General features: G+C 26.2%; 1 long non-coding RNA gene across 1 annotated transcript; it reads right to left on the bottom strand.

Annotated features, from left to right (window-relative positions):
* Positions 1–16,413: 16,413 nt before the first annotated feature.
* On the bottom strand, positions 16,414–17,274 carry LOC134827594 (uncharacterized). Its single transcript, XR_010161801.1, has 3 exons — positions 17,170–17,274; positions 17,028–17,104; positions 16,414–16,961 (listed from the first exon to the last, which is right to left on the bottom strand). It is a non-coding gene; the product is annotated as an uncharacterized LOC134827594 (long non-coding RNA).
* Positions 17,275–26,456: the final 9,182 nt, after the last annotated feature.

Below are 26,456 nucleotides of genomic sequence, written 5' to 3'. Positions count from 1 at the left end.
AATATTTTTTTTTGGAGGGGCTTTAAAATTAAAACTCATTTGTGGCACAAAAACGAGGAGGAAGAGCGTAAAAATATATATGGAAAGTTTTTAAATGAAATTTATGTTTATTAAAAAAGTTACTGCATATCAACGCGAGCATGATGTAAATTACACAAAAAAAAACTTGGAATTTTTATTCGCACACGTAAAAAATGTTTGCTCATTAACACCTCTGGATATTTTTTTTTGTGTGTGAACTCATATTTTTTATTACTAATAGTGTTGTGCAGCGTTTGAGCGCAAAAAAATACATTCGAGAGAGCAAAAAAAGTGTGTGAACGAATGTAAATAATCATCAGCATCATCATCGAGTTCGTGTATTAAAATAAAACAAATAAATGTGAGAAACGCAGGTGTGCGATCCTTATTAATTATATTATAATTTGCGGTTATTCTGGTTGACTCGCACATCGTCATTACGGCCAATAATGTGCATTACTGAGTGTTGTTTGTACATTTGGGTAAAAAAAAAAAATTAAAATGGTATAAATATGTCTTTTGTTGCATGCGGTTGACACGGATAATTGTGGAATTTAAATTTCGGTCATTTTTTATGTTCAATTGCCGATTTTTGATGTGATTAAATATGCTTAAGTTTAAATTAAAGTCACAATATGTTCAATAATAATTTTTTAATTCTTGGAATAAAATACAATAATTTAAGTTATTTGAAGAGTTTTTCATTAAATTGCTTTTGAACAATTGAACGTATCGAATTTTATTAACTCAAAATATCAAATTCTCCTTTAAATTTTGAAACTTTATCAGTCAAAATTTAAATAACATTTTTCAATTTCTTTAAAAACTATTAATTTTTTATATCAAAAAAAAATAATAATTTAAAAATCTTAATTTTTTTTAAATAGCTTTTGTGTTTTTATTTTTATATAATTTTGTCAAAATAGAAAATAAGGGTTAAAAACCAATAATTTAATTATTTGAAGAAATTTACATTCAATTGCTTTCAAATCGACTTCAATTCACTTAAAATAACAAATTGTATTTTAAAAAGATAATGTTAAAATTTTAATGAAAAGAACCTTTTTTAAGGGAAAAGAATAAAATTGTTTGCAGTTTCTTCCTTAAATTCTTAATTTTTTGTATTAAAAAAAAATAATAAATAAATAAAAAATCTTTAAATTTTTTAAAAATAACTTTTTTTTGTTAATATATTCATTTAATTTTATCTAAAAAAAATCAAAAATTACTTAAATATTTAATTGCAAAAAATTAAAAAAAAAATTAAATATTTTTTTTTCAGAATTCATCAAATTTTAATACAATTTATTTTAATTTCCATTATATTTTTATTTTTTTAATTATCAAAGTTGTTTTTAATTTTATTTTACATATTTTAAATTTTACTAATTTTACTTGAATATTTTTTTTTATGTAAAAGTCTTTGAAAAAATATTTCTTTTATTTTGAGAAGTTTCTGATAAAATTCATATTTTTAAGGTGTTCCTTTTTTTTAGAAGGAATAAAAAAAATTATTAATTCTCTCAAAAAAAAATAAAAAAATAAATAAATAAAAAATAAAAAAATCGGTAACAATTTGTAAGCAAAAATAGTGATTATTTAATACACATATTATTTATTTTTTTAAATAATTTGAAAAAAAAAAATTTTAATTTATTTTATTTTTTTTTAAGTTAGATTTATTTATTTTTTAAGTTTTTTAGTTAAATTCTAGCAGAATTTTAATAAAGTATAAATTAAAAAAAAAACACGAAAATTAAAAAAAAAAAAATTAGATACCTAACTCCATTCAGAAAAATTACATTTTCAAAACAAAACGGAGAAAATTATTAAAACAGAATTTAAAGCACATACATATTTAATTTAGTAAAAGATGTAAAATCTTCAATAAATAATACGAAAATTTAGTTGTAGGTGTTCATTTACAGAAATTTCTGTAACAATCAACAAAAACCTGATCATGTGCATAAAATATTCTGTTATTTGAAATTAATTGTAAATATCTGGTATCCCGCTTTCTTAATTATTATGCTTATTGCACTCCCACCAGGTACCCAGCTAACAATGCAAGTAACAAACAAACAATAATTAAAATTGGAAACCACCATTTGCTGAATTAAATTTGCAGCACAGAAGTTTATCATGTCGTCGAATATTGTCGGATATTATTGTTCACATATTTGTATACACCTTACATCAACATCCAAAGAGAGAAGGAGATAACTAAGACGGTCTTTATCTTCCGCAAAAACAACAACAATAACAACAAGAAACATGATATGTGTTATTAAAGTAAGTTTATAAGTTTTGTATCCAGGCAGCATGCGAAACTCTCTCTCTCGGATTGTTTACACACACTTGAGCTTACTTGATCCACTTATAGATTGCAAAAACATCGACACACACCGAATGTTATTGTTTTCTTGAAAACAAATCTGTATCTATTGATAAAATGATGTATAACCGATACGGATGAGAAACATGTGTTTTTAGTTTCGCATGCATGTGCGATAGATTTTCATTTTCTTCTTCCTCATAAGTAAGCAGATAATCCGTAATATATTTTGTTGGCATAAGGAAATTTCCTGATCTCCAATGCTCGAACAGAGATAATGATTTTTCGGAAGAAAACAATGGCATTGGGGAACATATGGTTAGATTTCGAATTTCACGTCTTACCAATGCTTCAAATTTGTGGGTTTTCGTTGTCTGGGCCAACTTTTGTTCATTTGATGCCAGTTTTTGTCAACAACGGAGCAAAAGATTTTATGCACTTTAGATGCTTTTAAAGTAAATAACGCTTTTGCGATGTGGAACAAAATAATGCTCAAGATGACTTTTACATTAATTCCGTCCTTTTGCACTTTTTTCACTTTTAAAATGTTTTGCAATGTTGAAAAAAGTGGAAAAAGTTGCACACGAGACAAAAGAGGTGAAGAAATTCCGCATAAATAACTCTTTTGTAGATTCCCATGAATGCCTATAAATAATTTTCATGTCGCTTTTGCTTTCTTATTGTTTGTTGTTCTTTAAACAACAACAGCACTTTTGAAGAAAGACTGTAAAGTTGATGTAAATGGAGTTCTTAAGAAGGAGAAAGGCAGAGATGGACTTTGGAGTACTAGGTGTTTGTAAAATTTTTTATAGGATCGAAAGTTCTCTTAAAGTTTGACTTGAATGGCTTCCTTCAAACTTTACAGTTAAGGGCAGTTATTGTTGTTTAGATAAGATCTCAACTTTAGACTTCAGTTTTTTGAAGTCAAAAAAATTTCAGTTTTTATTACTTCGTTTGCGTAATATTTAATTTTGAAGGACCCCTCATGATGTTCTATGGGCGAAAAACGGGTCAGCTGGATCCCATAAGAGATCAGGTTTATTTATTTTGTTTGTCAAACGCTCAACAGGCAAGTGCCCTTGGTTGTCAAAAAAATTTTTTTGGGGTAAAAAAGCCATCGAAAAACGTTCTCCGGCATAAAAAAAAACTCATCTTTTCAAATAAACACAATACAATACAATAAAATACAGTAAATCAATAAAATCTTGGAGTCCAGGAGTTCTGCTTCTTTGGCCCAGGTTGGTGGTGCGAATTGCAGATGATATTACATAAGACATAAAAAGATATAAGAAGAACAAAAATTCACCAGCGATTGGGCCATCCAAATTAAAAAATGTTTTCCCTTACCTCAAAGGCGCCATCTGCCCAATCGTCTGATGTCGCCAGGTATCCATGAGAAAGTATCCAATGCTCTTTCAAGGAGACTGAATATAATATCTTTCTTTGTTGAAAGATTCTAAATAATGATCGTCTATTCAATGATCAAAAGAACGAGGTACCTTAAGGATTGCTTAGGTATGAGATTGACCCCTTAATTAGTTAGACGTAAGTATCCTTCAATTAAGGGGTCAATTTGATACCTTTTCAATCCTATCTCGTATGGGGTACCTCATCCTTTCGAACATTGAATATGCGAGCATTTGTAATCCTTTTACTACCCTTCTATTAACAATGAAGGGGCCGCTACGGTCTTAAGAAGAAGCTCTGGAAGTTTCAATTGCACTGCCCTTAGACTCTGACAAAGAAAATATCGAATGAGGATGTCGGATCTAGTAAATACATGTACAAAAAATGGTATTAGCATGGATGCAACATGACGTGGGCCATAAAAAAAAACATAGCTCCATTGATACTTTTACTTTACCTTACGCCTTGTCTTTTGTCCGAAGACTGTTCTCATGTTAAGCGAAGGCGGAAGATCTTTCTGAGCCCAGAGGTTAGTTAGTTGCCCTTCACCCTGTTGATGTTCTGAAAGTGTATAGCTTCATAGATACTTAGATTTAAAGTATCCAATAATATAAGATAGTTCTACCTTAATGAGTTCAAGACTTGTATAATCTAGATCAATGATCTAAGAATCAAATCAAAAATCAAATCACGATCTGATTTACTTTGCATTCATCAGATCAAATCACAAAAGATTTGATTTTTGATTTGATTTGCAAATCTAATCAAAAAATTTTCAACCCTTAACTAATTTTGATTTGATCTGATCTAAAAATTTATTTAGATTTAGATCAAAATTAGATCAGATCGAAAAAAATATCCACAAAAAATTGAAGCCAAAAAATTTCTTAAAAATTTTGGATTTGATCTGATCTTATTTTGATTTAAATCAATTTTTAGATAAGATCAAATCAAAATTAGTTAAGGTTAGAAAATTTTCCGATTAGATTTGCAAATTAAATCAAAAACCAAATCATGATCTGATCTGTCGTCTCAAAAAAGATCAAATCATTTTTTGATTACTACTGATTTGTAATTAGAACTCATTAGAAGTCGTCCAAAATTCGTTCTTTTGACACATCAACCAATATTGATCCAGAGTCGGAAGCCAAAGATCGTAGTCCAATATATGAGTTACATTCCTGACTTTCTTGCTCCTTATCCCTCCTCTGATGTCCCATTTGATGAAGAAAGTCATAACACAACTTTGTACTCCATGAAAAGTTGCAGAAACGGACGTACCTTTAATGCATCCATGTTGAGAACAAAAGTAAAGTACCATAGCAACTTAAATGTGTTTGAAGAGATTAGTAAGATTAGGTTTGTTACGACACGTAAAGCAGGTGCAATTTCAGGAAATGTTTCTCCCACTCCTTTTCATGTCACAATATGTTGTTGTCTTACGAGCACTAATCCCCGTAAATGCATCTTTTTAATGCACTTTAATAATAATTGGGACTCTCACATTTCTCACGAGGAAACTTTAAAACCATAATTTCTAGTTTTTCCTCCTCATGCTCCGTTGTTTCGTCGAATTGGAGCTAAGCAATTTTTCAACAAATATACACACACTTCAAAGCGTCTGCTGTTCGCATTCGAGCAAAAGCAACTAATTACCGACCATAGCAAAAACCTCGTGTGTGGGTTTTTCCCACTTGAGAACAGAGAAAAATTGTTTGCGGTTCTCTGTTTAACTTTTTAATAAATTTATGCTTCATTATGATAAAAAATTTAAGTTTGTAAAATGTGTGCAGTGCAAAAATGGGATGAGTTTTCGTACATTACTTGTTCACGGGCTGCATCGAAAAAAAAATTGCATAAAGGATTACAGAATTTAGCGCATACAAAATTGTAAAAAAGTGTTTTTAAAAGACTGAATTTTTAATGGGATTACTTTACGTAATTTCGCTCATTACAAGGCAAAATTGAATTTATTTAACGCATTGCCACAAAAAAATATTTTTTTTTTTTGGAGATGAAAAAAAAATTATTTGAACATTTCTCGTAGATGATGTTTTTTTTACGACAAACCAATTTATTCGAAATAAATTTTTGAAATATGACCGATAAAAACGGACGTGCATACAAATTTTTTTATTATGCCCATTGGAGATGTCATGGATTCGTGAAATATATGTTTCCAGGGACGCACGACGACGAGAAATAAAATGCAAAAAGTTTCTAGGTGAAGGTTACATAAATTCTCCTTCTTGCTCGAGAAAACTTTTGCTGAATCCAATGAATAAATAAACATTTCTAATAAAAGCTTGTCACATAAGAAATGTCCCAATATTGCTATTAAGAAGCAAATGATGATAAATGTGCATTACGAGAGAATTTATTTCCGTATTCAGTCAGGATGCGTGAAATTCATGTGAAATTTGGCAATCATTGCGGTCATCACACCAATTACAAGTCAATGTGCTGTCGTCGTCGTCATCATTACTGAACAAATAGGTAGATATAATATTAATTATTATATAATAATAAACAGGCCTCGAAGGCATTCATGCTGTAATTATGAACATGTATTTTGAATGACGGCGAAATTGTCAACAAATTTATCAGTATTTATGTGTAAAATGGCGTTTTAATTATATTATTACAAATTCAGAGAAAGGAGAAATCAGGTATTTATTGAATATCCTTTAATGGAATTTGTTTGGGTTCCAGTGGAATGAGTAAAAGTTGATAAAATTCTGAAAAATTATCATTGGAATTTGAATAAATTCAGAAGAAAAAAATATTTAAATAAATATTAATAATAATTTATTTATTTTATTAATAATTAATATTTTATAATAATATAAATATTAATTATTAATAAAATAAATAAATAATTATTAATATTTATTTAAATATTTTTTTTTAACAATAAATTAAAAAAATAATTAAAAAATTTATTAAAAATTAATAAAATTAATTAATTAAATTCAATAAAATTTAATCAAAAATTAAATTTTTGAAACTCATAATTTTATATATATTTTAAAAATACCGTAACGTAAACAATTCTTATGGAAAAAAATCCGTTACAAATTCAAAAAATGCTAATAATTAATGGAACATCAATTTTGAAGTTAATAGAACAATAATTTTCCATTAATTTTTTAATTTTTTTTAGCAAATATTTAGAAAAAATTGAAATTATTTCTCATAAAATAAAAAAAAAATAAATTGATTAACATTCATCAAAATTTTGTTGAAAATATTGAAAAATTCAAAATTTCGTTAAAAATTCAAAAGTTTAAGGTAATTTAAGGTACCTAATATGATTATTTTTTTCCATGAGAACCATTATCTACATTACGGTAATTATAAAAATAGCATTTTTTGCACTTTTTTATTGAAATTGTCGAGATATAATTTAAAAAATTATTGAGAATTCAGTTTATGATAAAATTTTGGAAAAAATCAATTATTTTATTAAAATATATGCCCAAAACTATGAAAAAATACTCAAATTATATCATGTATTAACAAATATACAAAATATGCGCCAACATATACAAAATTTAGTTTGGCTATAAAATAATTTATTATAAAGCATTTTTCAGTATTTTTTTTTTAATTTAACTGCATAACTATGATTTGATTTTCAGTATTTTTTACACCTTTTTTAAATTTTAAAGATAAATATAATGATATGGTTTTATTTTTTTTTATATATTAACAAATTTTTTCTTATCATTTATTCTTCAATTTTGCCTTATATATTTTGGATAAAATTCAGTTAATTATATAGTCTCAAAAATATATGTCAACAAGCAATATTCGTATTGTATTTAAAAATAAATAGGTACAGTGAAAATTCTATCATAGGGCAACTCTGAGTCAGGGCATATTCTCTAATAGGGCAAATCGATTTTCTATGGAATTTCCATCAAAATCTTAAATTTTGGGATTTTTTAACTATTTCACTGAAAAAAATTTCAAATTGTCTAAAATATGATAATTAAGGAAGAAAAACTTCAAAAAGTTAAAAATTTAAAAAAATTCAAAGAAATTAATCATTTTGAATTTTTTCAATAAATTTCCATATTTTTGAATAATTTTTGATCAAAATAGTAAAAAAGTTAGTTTAGTTATAAAAAATATTTTTGTTACAATTTTTTTTTTTTGAAAAATGTATGGATTTAACTTAATTAATTTCTTAAAGTAATTCTGTATTTCAAAAAATTATTTTATTAAAATTTTTAAATAATTGGAAAAATCGCATTAAAAAAATATTAATTTTTTAAATTCATAATTAAAAATTATAAAATAAATAATTAAATAAAAAATAATACATATTGAATTCTTAACTAATTTAGTTAAATTAATTGTTAAATAAATTCAGTAAATTTTTTAGGAAAAATATATTTTCTGTCAAATTTTTTCAACTAAAATAGATGCCACTCTACTAAAAATTGACTCCAATATTACTTATACATTATTACATGCACAAATATCAATCAATTGTCAATAAAAAATTTTCATCGGCGAATGATGATGATGATTATGTCGATTGTTGCTTGTTTTTCACAGCGAATTATTATGTTAACAAATCACGATTTAAATTACAACAATACCTTATTTATTTATTTTTGACTTGATATTATATTCATTCCATTTATTTATTTATTTATATTATTATCGTCGTTGCATATTACCTTGTTGACGCTGATGATGACAATGCCTGTTATTTTAAGTAATAAAAAAATAATAACGATGCTTGTTGTCTTCCATTCGCTTCGCAGAGCGAAATTTATTATTTATTCCTGCTTTACTTTTCCACTGAAAAATGATGTAAAATTGACAAATTTTTCGGTCGTGTATTCTTAACAAATAAATTATGCATGAATTATTCTGAATTCTCAGATTTTTATTTATTTATAAAAAAAAAATTAAAAAAATGATAAAAATATAATGAGACATCGTGAAGCACCCGAAATCGCAACGCAAGTCATCAATCTATATCATTTTTTGTGTCAAACTATTTTTTTTTCGTTCGCTTATCATATAATTACAATCTATGACAGCTTTTTTTTTGTTCCATAATGAAAATTTCCTGTGGCTTTATCCTTTATTTCTGTTGAAATTAGTTTCTCCCACGTGTGAAAAGTTTTATCGCTTTTGAAAAGTTTTTATTGACATCATGATTGATAGAAAACCACTTATTATCAACACAAAATGCATTCCGGTGAGACGTTAATTAGTTTCGAAACAAATTTTAGCGGCACAATTTTGCGGATGACTTCGCTAAAAGTCATTTCTGGTTATTTTTGATTTGAAAAAAAGGAGTAAATATTGATGATTGTGCAAATTTAACCCAATTTGTGAACGGAAAAATAGTGACGAAGGTAAAAATCACGGTGAAAAAGTTTACTTTTCTCATCATTTAGCTTCAAACTATATTTTTTTTCTTTTTATATTTGGTTAAGACCGAAAAGATTTGGTTTCCAAAGAATTCAAGGAAAAAATGCGATCAAATCTTCCTAAAACTGAAAAAAAAAGTTTTAAATTTTTTTAAGTTTATCAGTTGAAGGTATTCCAATTACCCGCCTTTTTCAGCTACCTCGCAAAAAATGGGTTGGCATGCCATTTCAATGTCGACAAATACATAGACCGCAATCAATTTCGCGTTTCAACGTCCGTGCAAGACAAAAAAAGCTAAAATTTAAACATTTTCTTTAAGAAAAATAATGAGCACACAAACCATAGTTTTACTTCGTTTTTTATTTTATTTTTTTCGTTGATGAATTTACTTATCTTCAATGCTATACAATTTCATTTTTGTTTCCTCTTTGCTGAAAATTAAATAAAATTCACTTTGGAAAATTTGAACAGAGTTACGTTTCTTGGTTTTCTTGCCGCAATAAAAGTAAACAATTTGAATGAAATGTTTACTTTTGAACTTCAGCTATCTGTACGAGTTTCAGTTTTTGCTGATTCATGACTTTGTTTTGATGTAATGTAGCACTGTGGTTTTTTTGTTAGTTTAGGAAATAATATTAATCTGAGATATATGTTAAGATACCTTTTGTGGAAGTGTTTCTGTAAAATTATTGAAAACAATATGTAAAAAACTATTTTATGACTTGTTAGGATATTTTTTGAAAATTTTTATTTAATTTAAAAAAAATATGAATTTGAAGGTCAAAGTCAAGGTCAATGCAAATTTGGGGCATAAAAATTAAACAAATTTTAGTAAAAAAAAAACTTTAAGCCATTCTACAATACAGTTTTGGTTCTATAGAGAATAAAAATTCTTTATTTTGCTATTTTAACAGCTTTTGAAGCAGTCTTTAAGCTCATTAAAAGTAAAAAAAAATATTTTCACTTTAAAGGCTCTTGTCTTAATCAATTAGTTTTTGATTTTTGAACAAATTTTTAAAAAATATTTAAAATGTTTTAAAAAAAAATTTTTTTAAATATTTTTTAAATATTTTTTTAAAATATTTTTTAAATATTTTTATATAGAGAAGATTTTTTAAAAAATATTTTAAAAAATGTTTTAAAAAATATTTAAAAAATATTTAAAAAAAATATAAAAAAAATAATAAAAAAAAATTATTTAAAAAAAATATTTAAAAAATATTTTAAAAAAATATTTAAAAAATATTTTATAAAAAAATATTTTAATAAAAATATTTAAATAAAAAATTTTATCAAAAAAATATTTTTAAAAAAATAATTTAAAAAAAAGTTTGACAAATATTTTTAATTAAGTCAAATACCGTAATCTACATAATGCTAAGAGAAAAAAGATCGTTAAAATTCAAATGAAACGAAAATATGTATGTAGATAAATTAAGAGAAGGCTAATTTTGAAGTTAAGAGAAAACAATTTCTCTTAAAAAATTTCTCTAAAATTTTAGTTGTATTTTTAAATGTTTTTGTAACAAAAAAGATAATTTTAAAATAAAAATACATAAAGGTACAAAATTAGTTGAAATTTCAAATATTTTAGTTAAAAATCTTCAAAAATTAGAATTTGAAACAAAAAAATGTTAAAAGAACGAATTTTGACTTCCATTTTCGTTAAGAGAAGAGATTTTCAAATTCTCTTAGCATTATGTAGATTACGGTAATTTGAATTAAGTTAAATTAAAGGTGAATTTTACTTAAGCTTGAGTAAAGAGCAAATCAAAAATCATATTATTTTGACTTACAAGTTTGTATTGACCCTGACATAAATCTAACTTAACCCAATAAAAGTTTCATTGACACTCAAAGTGCATTAATTGTCAAAGGAGACAAATTGTCAATAACAATAAAATCCTTTTGCACCTCTGGTAAAGTAAATATTCAAGCTTCAAATTTCGAGATTGAAAATCCTTTGAAGTGTTTTGCGGTTTTTGTGATCTAAACACGTTAAATGCAAACTATTCGTAACCTTGTGTTATTTCTCTAAAATTTCGTTTAGCTGATTATAACATTAACAATTCCCAATAAATCCTTTTTCGATAGAAACATTCAAAGAGAGTAGAGGAACACATTTACGCTTCATTAATTTTCCATTAAATTACGGAAAACAAGTTGCTTAATTTATAAAATAACTTTTTGACTTTCAATTAATTCAGTTTATGTCTACTACATGCGAGCTCCGAGCTCCCCTATTTTGTTGTTGTTGTTATATAATTACCACAATTGCATTCATTACATTATAATAATACTTTCGAGGCAAATTCTGCAGGTACGTGTCACTTTGTGTAGCTTATATATTTAATTAAATTCACATGTGATATTTGTTCCTGATGCCATCATCATCATCATCCTGCCTCGTAGTCGTCATCGTTGTTAGCAACAAAATTTTCGGGTAAAATTTTTGCATGCATGTGCGATATATTAATGATGCTGCCGATGATGAGGGGACATGTTGTGTAATGTTTAGATACCAGTCGTCGTTGTTGTTGTTTATTTAAATAAAATTCAGTTATGGGGGATTATCAATATGTTTAATTATTATTGTGAAAAGTTTAGTTCGGTCCGTTTCGCATGGAAACAGATTGTCAAGAGATTATGTTCGCTTCCTTGTCCTCGCGTCAGGATGGGAGATTTTTTGGCAAATATGCAAAATATGATTATTAACTGGATAGATAGACCCAGCTTTTGTGTCATGATCTGTTATTAATTTATTCACCCTTTTTTTGCAGCATGTCAGTCCCAATTAAAGAGTGACACCAATGTGATCATTTATCCGCAATTATTTTCTCCATCCGACTGTGAGAGACGGAAGATGACGACTTTAGTCCTTTATTATTATTAACATTTTTGATTTGGATACTCTCGGATTTAGGGAACGAAGAGGGAATTAAATAAATGGAAATTTTTGATGTCTTCTTGTTTTGGGCTTTTGGGCAGTCATGCAAAAAGGGGAAAATTATTTCGAAATTATTCATGATGAATTAGGATAATGTGATTTGCTTGCAGGGATGAGAAAGTAGTCTTGAACAAATTGCGTTAATTCTTCTTTAAAATTTGACTAAGGATTTATTTTTCTTTTCTTAACCGAGGAACTAAGATGAGGATGGGAGGCTTACAAAAGATAACTTCCGTAGTACGCAGAGTAAGGTGATGCGAAATAGGGCGAGGCCACATATGGTGATGCAGTTAAGTAAGTGGCAGGAGCAGCAACAACTGTGTTATAGGTTGCGGCAACTGGAACGACAGCAGCTGGAGCAGCGGCGATGATTCCCGGCTTGGCTGCTGGTTTAGCGAAAGCCATGCTGGAAACAGCCAAGATGACGAAGAGGAAGGACTGAAACGGATAAAATTGTAAGTAATTTTTTTTTAAGCAAGAATTATTTTTTCAATTTACTTACCAAAATTTTTGATGCCATTTTAATTTAAAAAAAAAGTTTTGGTTTAAAGTGTTGAAAGAACAAGTTGAAACTGATACTTTGAAGTTAATTCACACGAGTATTTATATTTAATTGATTTAATTTTTATTGAAAAATATTTAACATGTCATTGTATGAAAAATGATGCGAATATTAAGTAGGTATCAACAGTTACAAAAATTCAATATGCGTGTTAAACGACCTTCACGCAATTTAATCGATTCATTCAAAATTGATTACTATCGATTTCAATGAACTTTTTTTCACAATTTTGATATTTATTTTTAATTATTTATTTTTTATTTTATTTATTTACATGTTTAAGTGAATTCATCTTTGTGAAGACATTACATTCATTCTTTTTATTCAACTTTGTGTTAAACGTCATCAATAGTTTTTTTTTCATTTCGCAAATTGGAAAAATTTTGCAATTTTCTTTTTCCTCGAAAGTTCCGGAATTCTAAGCAATTCTTCCATGAAGATATCATCTCCCTTGTTTGAATTTCCATAATTAATTTCAATTATGTCATCTTCTAGAATATTTTTTTCCGCCATTTTGTTGCGATTTTTCAGCTGCATTTTAAAAGATGTTCTTTGTAGGCTCATTTTAATAAATTCGTTAGACAAAATGTTTAGCTTTGTTTTTGAATTTAGAATGGAGTTAATAACTTATTAAAAGTGCTTAAATTTATTTTTTAAATTAAATTTTCATTAGCAGAAAAAATTTAACTATATTCCTTTCAACGCCTACTCATTTTTTTCATATTTTATTGTTAAATTCTTAATGTTTGATAATACTTTGAATATGAATTTGCAAACAAGAAAACTCAAATAACTTCAACTTGATATATTTTAATTTTTGAGTATTTTAATGTTAAATCGACTCAATTTCAAAAAAAAAAAATTAGAGCTCTTAAAATTATTTTAAAATATATTTTAATCGAAAAATTTGTGGATGAGTTCTGATACAAAAAAAACTTACCAAGATTCACGAATAATTCTTGCAAGATTTTCTAGTCCTTGTTTTATTTGACAGAAAAATTTCATTTCTTTCTTATTCTTTATATTACTTTGAGAAAACTTGAAAATAATAAACAGAAGAATGCGTAAATTTTCTTCTCTTTTTCATAATTTATTAACATTGGATTCTCATCCTCTTCACTTACTTTGTTGCAACTCCATTTACCTTATTTCCCCATATTTTTTTCTCATACATGTTTCATTTCGAGAAGCAGTAGCAGAAAAAAGTAATTTCATGCATTATTTTAAATATTCATGAGTACATTTTTCTATTATTTTTATTTTCATTTTCTCTGCGTCAGCATCCCCCTTACCATCGTACCATTTTTTTTTGTTTCAACGGCACGACAAAAGCCGGCAAATTTTTACGCATATGTTTCGTTTTTAATGCTAAATACACTCTTACTCACTTATATTTTAGACTTACTCTTTTCAAAAAAAAAAGGAAACAGTAGCGGCAACAGCTAAAAACGAAAGACCACGTTATGTTCATGAATACAAATTTTCATCTAGCATGGAAGAGAAGTGGATTGGAGAGAGGAAAAAAAAGTACAGAGATGTCTTTTGTGATTGTCTTCTGTATGATGACAACAATCAGCAATTCAATTTGGCAAGCCGGCGTGCTGCTGACGCTTCCGGTAACACACACAAAAAATGTAACGAAGAGCACTCTCAAAAATTAATCAAATCAAAATTAATTTGGTCGTTGTTTCTGATGTGCTTTCATAAAGGCGAGGAATTTAATAGAATTTTTTTTTTTCGGGAAATGTGAGTAAAGTTTTTCCCTTCTTCAAAAAATGTTCCCTGTCATACGTGTAACTTTGTGTATGTGACGTAAGTAGTAATGACATTGTGAAGAAACAGCATCAAGTATCACGGCAGCAAACAACCGGTAAGATTTTGAAAAAACAACAAAGATCCCCCTTTTCTTTATTTTTTAATCTTGCTGCAAATATTTTATTGTATTATTTATTATCTTGCGTTTTATCATCATCATGAATTGTATTTAACTTTAATCCTTGGGACAGAACAAGAGAATTTCGTGTCATTTTGTTATTTCTTTAAAAGTAAAAGCACACGCAGATTACAAAAGAATAAGAAGAAAAGGAGGAAATATTGAACACCGAGTCTATAAATAAAGGTAAAAAAAAAATAAAATTTAATAAGGAAAATAATACGAAGAGAAAAAGAGGAAAAAAGGGAAAACAGACATAATGGTTTCAATTTTTCATGTAGGCAACAATACTCTCAGTTAAGACAGCAATAAAGCTCTTTGATAAATTAGTGCGTGGTTGTTGCGTTGTGTGCCGACGAGGAAATAACAGAGGAAAGATAAAGGAAATGATGAACGGGAAATTTAAAAAGCAACCACACGCCTGTTGATTCGATTTTCCGGTGATTGTTACCTGGATTAAAACTGCGTCAAGGTTTTCTATTTACCGAGGTTTTCAATTAAATATCAACTAATCCAATAATAATAATACTAATGAAATCACCTATTGGCACACATCCTGCAGTAAACTGTAATTAATACGGTTTAATTCAATAATAAATTATCAAAAATTGATTTTGTGCGACGAAAAAATTTTTTTGGCATGAATTTTCAGAGCTGCTGAAAAATTTTTTAGTCATATCACGAGTTTGTGTCGAAAATGTGGGAAAAAATTTACGGATTTGCCATAAATTAAGGCATGTGCTAGTAAATTTTGTGTGTGAATTCCAATGCAATCAACGTTGTACATAGCAACCCACTGCAGTTGATTGCAATTAATTATCAATTTCATATTTTAATTGTGCATGGAGGTCATCAAAATGTTTATTTTATGGTTTGTAAAATGGGAAATAATTGACATTGATTTTTTTTTTGTTGGATTGAACATTATTAAATTTCTTACCGTTTTGCTATTTAAAACATTTTTTTATTTTATTTATGTTACATTTATTTATTCATTTCTTAATTTGAAATTACAATTAGTTGTTGCTGAAGTAGGTCAAAAAACCATTAGCTAATTTTTTATTGTTTCTTTTTTAGTTAATCTCCAAACGCTCAATAAACTGAAGTGTTTTAAAGTTACATATAATCACAAAAATACCGAAAACAGCCTAAAAGCTATTTTTTATAGTTATTTTTAGTTAGTTCATGTCCAAACGCTCAAAAAATTGAAGAGTTTTAAATACTATCTGTTTTAAACATCAAATCGTAACTTATCGAAAACAGTCTATGAGCTAATTAAAAAAAAATTTCTTGTTAGTCAAAGTCCAAACACTCAATAAAAAAATTGAAGTGCTTTAAAGTTTTTTTTTATATCAATTAACTAATACCGAAAACAGCCTAGGAGCTAAAGTTTAATAGTTTTCTCGTTAATTTATGTCCAAACGCTCAATAATTAGAAGCGTTTATATATTGAGTACTTTTTCTTTGAAACACGTTAATTTTTTTCCTTAATAAAATACCATTAAAATTATTTTGTTACAAAGGGCATATAATATCATCAAATACCGAAAACAGCCTATCCGCTGATTTTATAATAGTTTTGTTTTTGATTCAGTATCTGAACACTCAATATTTAAATCGAAGTGTTTAAGTTACATTTGAAAGTTAGAACGATTGAATTAATAATGTAATTGAATTAATAATGAAAAACTCTCATACAGCCCAATTATTGAAGCCCATTTTCAAATTTATATATTGTTTAAAATTCAGTCTGAAATGGCTAAATTTAAAGCATTTCTAATAGCTGATTTGAAGAAATTATTCGTTAATTTTTGTCCAAACACTCATTGAAGTGTTTTAGTTATTTTTCAAAGTTATTTTTAATAATAGGTATGTTGTACTGAATCATACCGAAACAGCCTAATGGCTAATTTTTGAGCAAGTTTTTGTTAATTAATTTTATCCAAACACTCAATATATTGAAGAATTTTTCCCCGCGGTGTCGACAGCATGATGCTATAGTAAATCGATAAAATGCATCGATTTTTTTAATACGAAGACCAGTAACTAATTTCCAAAGTGTTTAATTCCAGTTATTTTGGAAGCGTAACGGAGTTTTAAGAATTGAAGTTAATTTTGTTTTCTCATTATGGAGACCGATTTTATACTGATTTTTTTGTATCATGTCACGAAGTATTTAAGAACAAATTTTTTTGTGTGAACATGATCCATAATTCAAGTGCTTTGTTATGAATCATCACACCACTTTTCTACTGTTATCTACACTAATACACAGACAAAAACGTGTCGAATCCATTTCGTTTTTCAGAACTTATTTGTGAGCGTTAGAAATAATGACGCGTTTATTTGTTGTGTTTATCTGTAAAATAAAATAATAAAAAGCTTAAATTTTATTTTTAACAAACTAAATATATCTCAAATTTACCTTTTTTCATCCAAAAATCCATTTTTATGCTAATAATTTTTGAGCATGGTGAGCAATAGTTTATTTGTTGTATTTATCTGCAAAATACAAGAAACAAAAAATTAATTTTCTAAAAATCAAACAAAATATGCTTCAACTTTACCTTAATCGATCAAAATCCATGATAATTTTAGTATTTTTCACAAAATTTTTAAGAAACAACACTTCTTTATGTGCCGGCAATTTCATCACAAATGAGAGGGAATTTTGACAATCGCATTTGACGTCTCTTAATTTCTGTTCATGCGACACACGTTCACGCACATTCAAAAATTTTGTACGTTAATTCGTTTATTCAACCAATGACTTAAGCCTGGCTTGACTTAAGCTCAAAATTCAGTTAAGTCATGAAAAATTTTCTGCGTGTTAAATTTTTCTAACATAAATCAAAGTTATTTCGTGCAAAATTACAACAATAAATGTCGTCTATATGGCGCGGCGGTTATTTATCGGTATTCCTAAAATCACATCATCGTTCGACCGAAACAAACCATCATTTTCCAAACAATTAAATTATTTATCTAATATTTTCACAGGAAATGCCGCATCAAAGGTTGTCTGTAAAAACAGCAAATACGGTGTTTCCGAGTAGCAAAATTTACGGGAGTAATTTTTCGGTGAAAGAAGTAATTTTTGCATGGCACTGTCGACCCCTTTTGATCCACAGTAGTTGCTCGGCCATAACATATTTCATAATTTTTTGCCTAAATTGACATTTTGTGGTACCAATATTTTGTCTGGCCTCGTCCTTTCACGTGCGTATTGTTAACGATGCATCATCAAAGTAACCTACACCTCTAACATTGTTTAGATTTTAACTACGGTTCGCCATTTGCAATGCAGCAACCTGCCAAGCATTTATGGTCACGTTTGAAGTTTTAACAACATTACAGAATTTTTAAAATATGGCTTTTTGATGTTGTTGCTCGTCGCAAATTGGCAAGAGCGCGTGGCTTTTTTACCGATCAAAATTTAGTTTCTATTGTCGTCATTTCGCGTTGCTTTTGTCATTTATTATGCAACATGAATCACAGTCTTTTCCCCCATGAATGGCTTGATTTTTGCATGACACCAACGTCGACGACGACGAACAACAAAATATAAACATATCACTGCTTGACATTCATTTTCAATATTTGCCGTAATAGCATTATGCGCGTTTGCAATGTTACACGTCCTCCATCTGCTTTGACGCATCCGAGCGAACACAAACAATTTTTCGGGATGCACAAGAGAGTACATGACATTGTTGCTGGGTACAAATTTAATCCAATTGGCAATATTTTTCGGTATCCGGTGATGTTGTTGATGTTGTAAAATGATGAAGTTTGTCGTCGTCAGTGACGTCTTTTTGCTGGTCCAATACACACGAGATCCATTAAAATTTCATATTGATGCAATTTTACAGGAGGATGCCTTCATTGGAAAAGCATCAATTTTCACCAGATTTCCTATTTTCTTCGAAAAAGGGGAGAAAAACGGTCATTTTAACGATAAAACAGTAAAATTTACGAACATACACAAAATTCTTGTAAGCACAGATGACACTCATTAACTTTTCACGCACATTATAAAACATTCATTTAAATACTTTTTGTCACAGATCTGACAAAAACTTGTCATAAAATTGTGCCGGGAGTAATTTATTTTTTTTTATGTTGATAAAATTCCAGCAATTAATCCGCGAGCGCGATGAACTTCCCTTTGTACGAAAAAAAAAATCCGTCTGACAAGTGTGACAAAATTTATTTATTATTTTATCAAAAAAAAAAAAAACAAAAAGCTCAGACGAGAGTTGTGTAAAAATTTAATTTTCGTCTCGTCAGTCACACATTTTTTTTTTCATTGTAAAAATTTCGCACGAGATTATTCTAGCGAAAATGAGAATGATGAGCTCTATTCTTTTATTTTTGCAGCTCAAAGCGACTCAAAGCCATAGAAAAATATATGAAAAAGAATAAAAGTTAAACACCGAATTAATTTGCTGGAACGACGAAAATTAGGTGGTATGGCGGTGTAATGACTCGACGGAATATTAAAACGAAAATGAAAGCGAGCGAACGAGAGAGAAGAGACTATAAGGACATGAAAACGTAGTTCATGCCAGTTTTTAGCTAATTAAAAACAAATTTGAAATTCAAACAAGAATATTTTTATGATAATTTAAGGATTTTAAAGAAGAAAAGGTAAAACGCGGAATTGTCTATGTTTCTATGCGCGTAGATGAAAATCTATAAAGTGTTATTACGGGAATTAGCAATTCAATTCAGTTTTTGTGAAGAAGATTAAAAGGTGAGTGTGATGGTTCAAGGTTGAGTCTGGGGGAAAATTTATTAATTTTGGGAAATAAATACATGAAAGTGCTTTAAAAAAATTTCCATGAAAAAAAATTCCGTGTTGTTTTTGATTTTTTAAGCTATTTGAAGCGATTTTAAGAAGAATATCATAAAAAAAAAATAATTTTGGACTAAATTTTAAAAAAATTGTATCTGATTTAAAATTTATTCATTTAAGATAACAAAACATAACTAACAATAATTTAATAATTTTTTTTATTTTTTTTTTATAATTTATTTTTGTTTTTTTTTTACAAAAAATTCAGTAAAAATTTTTTAATTTTAATTTAATTAATTTTTTTTTTCTATATTTTTTTTTTTTTTTTTTTTACAAAAAATTTTATTCAGTAAAAAAATATTTAGAAAAAATTAAAAAAAAAATTAATCGATTTTTTTCATCCAAATTTAAATATTTATTAAATATTTTATTTAAATTTGGGTGAGTAAATCGATTATTTTTTTTTTGAATAAAAAATTTTGGTTTAAACAAAAAAAATTAAAAAAAATAAAAATTTATTAAATTATTTTTAGTTATATTTTTTACTAAATTTTTCAAAATTTTTAAATCTTATTTTGAAATAAAAATTAAAAAAATAATTATAAAATAAAATAGCCAATTAAAAAATAAATTAATTTCTCACTTCAGATAAAATTTTCGCAAAAGTAACTAATCCCAATCAACGCCTAAAAATTGAATTTTTCTCCGAAATCGTACTTTCAAGCCAAAAATTAATCCGATCATTGCCCGTCTACCTCATCTCCTGTCAATCTAAATCACTTCTTCAGACGCTTTTGAAACTCTCCCACATAATAACTGAAAAAAAATCATAATTTTCTAAACCACACTTCCTTCCCACACACTCATTTTCTTGCAAGATAATCGAAAAAGATGATACATAAATTTCCATTTGCTCGCCGTGACTTCTTGTTGAAGATTCCAAGCAACTTCACAGCGCGCCGCGTACCTAAAGTAAAATTAAAATATAATTTATGCATATAAAATTTTTCCTATATTTTATTACCCGTACTCTCCCGGAGTCCTCTGCAGCGGAAGAACTGTTGCTGGAATTTAATTTTATTTCATTTTAGGTTAATTGGAAAAGTCACGGTTTTAAAAGAATAACCAGAAAGAGCACTCGACCTTTAAGGCCATTTTTCATATTCTCACTCGCATAAACGGGCGGCACATGTAAGAAGTGAAGGAATGAAGAAAAAAGTTTGCAAGACAAATAACACGAACTGGAGCGGAAATAATTTATCTTTATAAGGAGAGTGCGAGCAATATATTTATGACCTTCCACTTTTTTTCCTCGTCTTGCGATAAAATACGAAGAAAATGAAGATCCTTATAAATTATAATTGTTTAAACATTTACTCGATAATTTTTCATAAAATAAAAAACTCAACCCTTTCATCATCTTGCAACTAAGCCCCGTGGATAAAAATAGTTTTTTTGTTTTAAAGTAAGGCACTTTTAAATTTTAATATATTTATTTCCATTTTTTTAAGTTATTTAAAAATTTTTTAAAGAATTTACTTAAAAACTTGAAGTAAAAAATTACAAAAAAAATAATTTAAAAAAAATTAGAACTCAAGAAATTTTTTAAAAAATTAGGTATTTATAAAAAAATAATTTTAAAAAAATATTTAAAAAAAAAAAAAAAAAAAATAAAATAAATTAAAAAAAAATAAAAAAAATATTAAAAAAAATATAAAAAAATTAAAAAAATTAAAAAAATATTAAAAAAAAAATATTTAAAAACAAAAAAAATTAAAAAAAATTATTTAAAAAAATTAGAAACAAAATTAAAAAAAATATTTAAAATTTTTAGAGCAAAATAATTTATTTTATAAAAAAAAATAAAAATAAATTAATAAAAAAATATTAAAAATAATTTTAAATAAATTTAAAAATTATTTAAAAAAAATAATTTAAAAATAATTTTTTACAAAATAATTATTTAAAAAATTAAATTAAAAAAATTATTAAAAAATAAAAAAAAATGTTTAAAAATTTATTGAAAAAAAAAACAAAAATTATTCAAATAAATTTTATAATTAATTTAAAAAAAGAATTTAAAAAATTATTTAAAAAAAAATTAAAAAATTATTTTCAAACAAAAATAATAAAAATTCTTCCAGAGTTTTAAAAAGAGAAATCTTATCGTACCACTGGGCACAATGAACGCACAATGTAGGAACGGAGATGACAAACTTCTGGTTTAATTGAATTGAAAACTTGCCGCCTTCCGATAACAAACAAAATAACACGAGCAGAAGTAAATTGTTCCTCCTCATTCAACTTTTTGATCTTTTGTTTTATTATTAAAATTTTAAAATTTAATCAAATTTCGTCTAGTTGCAATGTTATTATAATAATTTTACAAAAACACATTCGCAGAGTAAGACAAACAAACAACAATAATTTGCTCGGAAAATGTACGCAAATACTTGTCAATTTGCGCATAATAGGGGTAAATTTTAGACAAAATGTGTCTGCGTGTATACCCAAAATATAATTTTGAAAATTAAATTTTCCATGTCGCTCTGTACCTCAGTCTGTTGATTAAATAACAAAATTTAAGTTTATCAATAATTCAAAAATTGCCTGACCGGTGTTTTATAATCAATTTACTTGGTAAATTTGCTTTGCAAGGAAAATTGTGAAATGTTTTGTGATGTTGATGGTGATTATATTGCGGAACATGTTTTGTTGTTTTGTTGCTGCTTGGGGCCAGCATGCGTCAGACAAACACAAATGAGGGTTCAAGCACACGCCAACTAGAATTTTGCCACAAAGCAGGCAGACAGGTAAGGAAATCTTTGAAGAAAGTGTGAAAGTGTAAAATCTGACCATAGGAAAAGGGGACTTAAAGGGACAAAGCTGTCATTAAATTTAAGACATTTGTTGGTTTAATGTTTGATGGTCGTTTTCAGAGAATTAAAGTAAATGTTTCAAGATGCTTCAATTCCATTAAAGGAACAAAGGAAAAAGAAATTTAGCTCATGAATATTAAGAAGACAAATCTTCGTCAATGTGACATCTCATAAATAGTATCGACGATGATGGGCAAACAAAGGAAAATAAATCTTTATTTTGTGATATTTTTGTGTTTATTGGACCTTGACTTGTTTTGTAAGTTGCCAAAAAATATGCGTCTTTTGAGATAAAAAAATATTTCTTTTTATCCATTCTTGAACTGTTATCACGAAACTATAGGAAAAAAGTTTATAAAATAAATTTAAGTTATTTTTTACGAAATTTTATTAAACTTAATATGAGAATAAATAAAAATATTTTTTTTTCGTAAATTATAAAAAAAATGAAATTTTTTATATAGAATTTTTTCAGACGAATAAATTTGAATAATTATTAATATTTTAATTTTTCGTCTTCGATTTTGTCGAAAAATTGAGAGGTAAAAGTATTTTTATTTTATAATTTTATTTGTTAATAAAAATTCTTATTTAATGAACAAGAAATGAAATTTAAAATTCGTTAAAAAATTTTATGAAAAATTTAACTTTTACCACAGCAATCTGAATGAACTTAAGAGACTAAAAATTGTTTTTTTAAAACTTTAAGTTGATGTCAAGGAATTTAAAATTAATGACAGTTAATTTTTTTCTTCATTTAAAAATTTTTGTTTTTTTATCTGATAATTTCATTTTTATTGAAATTTTCTTCTGTTTGCTGAACAAATATTTTTCAATTAATCATTAATTCATAATTATTTTTTTTAATTTTTAATTAATTTTAATTTTTAATAAATAATTTAATTTATTTTTTTTTAAATTTAAAGCCTTTGAAATCCATCATTTGAACATCGTAATTTTTGTAAAAAAAATTGATTAAAAAAGAATTAAAAAAAGAGTTGAAATTTAATAGATGAAAATTAATAAAAAAAAATAAATAAAATTAATAATAAATTAATAAATTTGTTTATTTATTTAATAATTATATTTATAAAAGTATTTAATATTATTTTTTTTATTATTTTTAATATAATTTTTTTTTAAATTTTTAATTTTATTTAATTAATAAAAATTATTTATTTTAATTTAATCAATTTTAATAATATTTTAAAAATAAATAAAATTTTAATTAAATTATTTTAACAAAAGCAATGATAAAAACTATTGTTTATAAATCTGAAATCATTAAAAATTGATTTAAATACATTTAAAATATATCTAATTTTTCAAGCTTCGTTAGCTTCAAATTAAAAGACATCTCAATTTATTAATAAAATATTTCTCAAGAAATTACTTCAGCAAATAAAAGTATTACAAAACTCTTAGAGAAAAATCAATATTTAACAATTTTCCTTTTTTTACCCAGAAAACCAGCAATTTCATAATATTTCCCCAAGAAAAAAAGGGTTTCGCAATATGTTTACTCTGAAAAGTGTAAAATATGGAAGAAATGAGTGTTATTGTGTGTTTATTGTACACCAAAATACACAAAATTATTTACATAAATCTTTTCCATAAACTTTTGTTTGTGTTTGGGATTTTACAACCTTTTTCTCGAATTTTCCATACGGACAAAAAATATATTGGCAACTTTTGATTCAAATATTGCTCTATTTACCTTTTTTTTCCGTTCGCAGCACGTTTACTTCTCGTGCCAAACTATTAACAACAAAAAAGGTAAAAATTATTTGCGCAACTGATGGTTTGCGATATTTTTTTATTATTTATTATTTACTGTGATATCTGTTTGTGAGACGTAGAAAGAAAAAAATTCATGCAAATTTATGATTATTTTCAGACATTATTTCATGACCACAACCACGAAACCATCAAAAAAGTCCGCAATCATGTGTAATTTATTGCATACATTAAGGTTTCACATTCATTTTCCTTTCGCTCGTAAATAAATTTTGTAATGGAGACGTCTAGTTCGCTTTCGTCGTAACTCCATCACACGGAAAATCTGCTTTTTTTCTTTCGTCGTGGCACCCACACACACACGAATCGCACGCTATCATTACGCTCATTCCGAAGTTCATAAATTTCCCTTCATTTACTGAGCTTTCGGCTGGCAAGTGTTGCTTGCGAGTGAGCAACCGAGGCACGGTAGAAGAGAAAAACAATTAAATCATAACAACATGATCCGTTTCGTATAGAGAGGAGCTCCACTGCACGTGTATAGTTTAATTATGAATTTCTGCCGTCACGTTCCTAGTTTGTGTGTGTGTGTGTTATAATAATCGTAATTATAATAAAAATATGAATAATGTTATGGCTTCCAAAGGAAAAAAATTGTATATCGCACACCTATTTCGATAAATTAAAGTTTTTGTGCTCGTTTTAATTTTAATTAATTAAAATGCTATTGTTATTATAGTTTTAATTATTATTGTTTATTTTTATTATTTTTAGGATTTTTTTTCGTTCTAGGAAGATTACTCGACAAGTAATTGGAATGGCATGGCAGGTGCAACACGTGAATTTAAATAAACTTTCAATGAGAGAGGAAGAGTTAATAAAAGAGATATTTTATGTGATATTAAGGGTCAGCAATGTCATAAAAATAAAAAAAAGTTGAAGAATTTTTTTAGTGAAAAAAAAGAAAATTATTAATTAAATTTTGTGAGCGTTCAAATTCAGTAATATAATTTTTTTGTTATTATTTATTAATTTTTTATAGTCTTGTGATTTTTTATTTTTTTTTTATTGTTATCTAATTAATGATAATTATTTATAATTTTTACAAAATTATTTATATTTCATTTATAATAATTTTTATTTAAATTAAATTAAATTATTTTTTATTTGGTTAAAATTTTATTTCAATATTTTTTGAACTTCAAACAAAATCTCTGATCAGTGAGATTTATAAAAAAAAAATAAAAGAAAATAATAAAAATTTAAAAAAAATAATCCAAAAACCTTTTTTATGCTTTTTTATTTAAATTCCAATGGTGTCTGTCATGGTGTCACGCTTTTAGTTCTACTTCAAGATTAACTTTACAGTGCATTTAATGATTTTTCATTTTAGAATGTGCATTGGGACAAGGTTTTCGAATGTGCATTGGGACAAGGTTTCAGAATGTGCACTGGGACAAAGTTTTAGAATGTGCATTGAGGCAAGGTTTTAGAATGTGCATTGGGACAAGGTTTTAGAATGTGCATTGGGTCTTCATAAATGTTCGAGAAACTTCATAGAGAACTTTTCATAAAATTCTAAGGAAAAATGACATCTTTTGTAATAACTAAAAAGTATAAAATAAAAAATTATAAAAAAAATATTTTAAAAAGATGCTTTTTTATTTGGGGCCCTAAAAAGTTGAAAATAAAATTTAAATTCTCAAAAAAAAAAAATTGTAAGAAAAAAGCATGAGAGGCCAAAAATTAAAAAAATCTCCTACTATTATTCTCATCAACATAAATTGTTAAACATAACATTTAAAGTCACAACACAACACAAAACGTTGTTGGACTCGAGTGTCTTTTTCTTACAATTTTTTTTTTTGAGAATTTAAATTTTATTTTCAACTTTTTAGGGCCCCAAATAAAAAAGCATCTTTTTAAAATATTTTTTTTATAATTTTTTATTTAAATTATTTATTTTTATTGACTTTTATTTTTTTAAATTTATCAAAGTTTAATTCATTTTTTTAATATTTAACCAACTTTAAAAAAGCTATTAGAAATTGATTTCTTTTAAATTTGTGCACAATTTAATTATTATTAGGTATTTTTTATTTTTTTCAATTAGGTACAGTCTTTGTTATTAAATTTTTTTTATTTATTTTTTTATGAAAAATTTCTTATTTATTTTTTAAATAATTTTACTTTTCATTAAAAATTTTATTTTTAAAAAAATATTTGAAAAGTGAATAATTTTTTTTTTAATTTATTAACTAAAATTTAATTTAAATATAATTAAATTTTTTAAAATTTCACTAAAAAAAATCCATGAATTTTATATAAATAAATTTTGATCAGAATTTGTCCATCAAAAAATTTAATTTTATTTAGGCCGCTCCAAATTTTTTTCTATGTTTTTGTCCCCTGCCCCATTTCAAAAGCCGAAAATCCAATG

Source organism: Culicoides brevitarsis, chromosome 1, assembly GCF_036172545.1.
Source record: "Culicoides brevitarsis isolate CSIRO-B50_1 chromosome 1, AGI_CSIRO_Cbre_v1, whole genome shotgun sequence".
NCBI classification, from domain to species: Eukaryota; Metazoa; Arthropoda; class Insecta; order Diptera; family Ceratopogonidae; genus Culicoides; species Culicoides brevitarsis.
Note: the sequence above shows the minus strand (reverse complement) of the source record. Positions and strands in the feature narration are given on the sequence as shown.